This window comes from Lolium perenne, chromosome 6 (assembly GCF_019359855.2).
Source record: "Lolium perenne isolate Kyuss_39 chromosome 6, Kyuss_2.0, whole genome shotgun sequence".
NCBI classification, from domain to species: domain Eukaryota; kingdom Viridiplantae; phylum Streptophyta; class Magnoliopsida; order Poales; family Poaceae; genus Lolium; species Lolium perenne.
Window position 1 is genome coordinate 107547853 of NC_067249.2, and position 3727 is coordinate 107551579.

At 37.8% G+C, this 3727-nt stretch overlaps 1 long non-coding RNA gene across 1 annotated transcript; it reads right to left on the reverse strand.

Moving 5' to 3' along the window:
* Window positions 1-784: 784 nt before the first annotated feature.
* LOC139831994 (uncharacterized) lies at window positions 785-3477 on the reverse strand. The gene is made up of 3 exons (XR_011746416.1): window positions 2786-3477; window positions 2083-2139; window positions 785-1150 (listed from the first exon to the last, which is right to left on the reverse strand). It is a non-coding gene; the product is annotated as an uncharacterized lncRNA (long non-coding RNA).
* Between the last annotated feature and the right edge of the window lie 250 nt (window positions 3478-3727).

Sequence of the window (3727 nt, forward strand, 5' to 3'; positions counted from 1 at the left end):
GTGTTTATACTATCATAAGACTATGGACATAATGTGCTTGGCACACTTCTTATTGTTTTGGAACACAATCCTACACTATTGTTGAACAACTGGCTTCTTATTGTACTCATCTTAATTATTTATGATGTTCTAATCCATCACATAATGATTCTCAAGTGAATCTCATATGATTACTATCTCTACCATGTAGATAGACATATTTTATTCCTATCACTCTTCCTTACCTCCCATGATTGACTTATCATGGTCTAAACTACCTCATATCACTTGTTTGCATCACTTACTATCAGTTGTTTCACAAGTTTAGATAAATTTTACTTACTCATTACTTAACTATAACATGTGTTGGTACACATCTTCCAATAGGATAGCTTCCTTATGGTTGTATCCTCTCTTTGGACTACCATGTATTGTATACCAACTGTGATCTACTCATATATTGTTTTAGGGACTTAATTGTGTACTACATGTTTGGGATTAGCTGACTAACTTTACTTTATCTTGGTAAGTTAGGTAAGAAATGTTGACTCAAGTGTGTCAGGATTATTCTCAAGTGAATATCCATCTCAAGTCATAAGAAAATTTGGTTCAACTAAGACAACTTCCTATAGACACTACCAATCCTATAGGTCTCCTTTAAAGGGTTTTAAACCTAAGGTCAAAGCATTTGCTCTGATACCAACTGTGGTGACCCGGCATACCACTGCATGGTGTAGTATGCAAGTCTGATATAACACCAATGAAACACCGTTCCACGGGTATTATATCGCTCAGAGTGGTACAATAGAAACATATGCGGGTCCAAGGCATGTCTATAGAATTACAACATCGACTCTGTTACATAAGATCATCACAGCCTCCTACTTTACAATGAGGTAAAACTGCAAATAAACTCCAGAAGAACAACTCGTAGTCTAGTCTTATCACGAACTCTATTTGTAGAGTATTTCACTAACTACAGAGGCTAAGAATAGACTCTAGCTAAATAGGAGCTAGGTTTAGGAAGCTAGTTCCCTTCTATGGCTAAACTAGGTTTTCTCCTTGTTGGATGTGGTATCTGACTCCTCTGACAGGGTCTTGTCTCTTGAAGTAGTTGTTGACTCCTCGGCCTTCGAGTTGCACTGTGGATCCTCCTTCGATGCCTCCATATCTAAGCAGGGGATTTAAGAGTGGGATGAGTACGAGCGTACTCAACAAGTTCATTATAGGAAAGAGGTGTTTAATGCACTAGCTACAGCATTAGACCAGAAAGTCTAATACCAATGCGAGTTTTCATATCCATTTCTTCAAAAGATTGCTTTTATTCAGAAGAACTATGTCCGTCAGCCTTCACCGGTTTACTAGAACTTCATGGAGCTCCTTTCCGGCCGCGTTCGCAGTTCCATATCCCGGAACAGGGAGTGACAGGTCACGGTTCTTTACACTCTGCAGAGGTGTGTTGCTTTACCCATAAGAGATCTTAACCTTGGTGCCAACCGAGCTTAAGTTCTCGTCCACACTTCCTTTGGTGTGAGGCCCGGTATAAGGTCTAGCCAATCATGTTCCTCCGCTACCTCGCACACCCACCCTTTGTTGCATACCCCGACCCTGGGTCCTCGTCGGTCCTCTTATACCACTTAAGGATGGACCCCGACCACGACAACAGTTTGGGACTCGTTAACCAAACTCCTTCGCCGGTAGCTGCAACCCATCATAGACCACTTACCGTGGGGAATTAGAATGGGATCCCCACCCCACCGCTTGCCCAACCTGGGTCAAGTGTCTACGGTAAGCGCATCCGTTGATGTACGAGAGGTGGAAACACTTTTGACTACTCCGTCCCACAGGATCTTATGGTTAACACGGGTATTACGGCACAAGAATCACTGGCGACATTTGTTGTTTAATCCTAGATGGATATAAACCCTTGCAATGGAACCTCCACCATATCAACACAATCCATGGTTCCATTGCCCACCACATAGTCATATTCATAGTTATGAAAATAGTGGTTTTGGTTTTTTATGCAATAGTGATAGACATAATACTTTGCAAGTAATTTGGTAAAAATACTCAAATGACATGAGCAAGTGATGAACTTGCCTTTCTTGACTGCAAGATTATGCAGGCAAGGTCTTCGGTGTGCAATAACTCCAAATTCTGAAATAACATCATCGTCCGGTAAGGACGATGTTTAAAAGATTGGCAAGGATGTAATAATGCATAAATCTGAGATGCAATCGTTCTAAGCGTGACCTAACCCTGATGATTTAGGATTAGTGAGTTGTTATGATTGATTTAGGGTGTGTTGCACTTTTAGAGTGATTCACAATCGAGGTTCTTATTAATGTTTGGTTATCTTAGAATCATCAACAAGTGGTGTAATAGAATATATCAATCACGTTTACTCATAATAGTTAGTAGTTGACATCACATGTATAGAACTGTTGTTAGCTTTTAGTACTAAAGTACATGGTTAATGGTTACTTGATATTTATGTCAAGATAATAATCTCTTAAAGAAAATGTTTCTTAATAACAAATAAGTACTTCCTAACAACGCTTGATTTACTGAGTATGGGTTAGTTAGCTCCTAAGTAAGATGAGTTCATATTCATCAAATACTGGCATGATTTAGTTAAACATGTATAACATAGTAAATTACTACACATGGTTATTACTAGGGTTGATCATAGGTTCATGACATGGGAATAACATGTTAGGGTTTATATTTGACTTCTATTATCAATTCTAACAGAGAAATTCATATCTTACACAAATATATAAGAGAATATAGAACTGCTTGCCTCTATTAGAGATAGTCCTGCTTGACATACTCAGTATATCAACAGGATTCCAATATACCGATAATCCTCGGCATGGATGGAAACCGACAGCTACTTATCAACTCGCTCTTTGCTCAACATATATGCTAGTTTGTACTTATGCATGTATGATGGTATACTTTCATTGGCAACTATCTCTGGTGTTACTCTTCTTTCATGCTCTCACCTCGACTCTCTCGATCTCTCTTCTTCTCTCGGTTAAGCGTTGTGACATATGTGTGAAGTGGCTAGCAGCAGCTATTTATACGGAATAGCACCAGCTATGCACAGCTAAATATCTACACCTTCGATCCTAAGTAAACTAGTTGGGACAGATACGTGCTCCATCAGTATTTGCTTTCTCTGCCTAGACGACACGAAAGAGCTGACTCTTTCCTTTCTCTGAGCTAAAACAGCTCCACGCAAGGCAGGGCCGACTATTGCCGACATGCCTCAACACCTCTAGTATGCTGGCACGTTGTCCCTTTCTAAACAAAATTGTTTCACGTTACTAGTGCATGATTTCTGCGTATACATGCATGTACGATGCACCTAACTTAGCTACAACAATTTTGAATCCATGGATGCTACTAACTAGTTTTATTTATCTCGATCGATACATGCACTAGTGCTACTAGTGCACACACTCAAACAAGTTAGGTTCTAGGTTCATAACTATGGATTAAAAATGAATTAATTTTAGTGTTTCATTTATTTTCTAAATTGTTTTTATTTATTTTTAGAAAGTTTTACTTATTATTGAATTTAGAATTAGAATAAAAGGCTTAAATAATAAGCATTAAATAATTAAATTTTTATTAAAAATAAAAATTTCATATTGTATTTTTATTGGATATATTTTATTTTTATAAGAATTTTGATATCTTATTTGTATTTTTCTGAATTAAATTGGATTTTATAAAC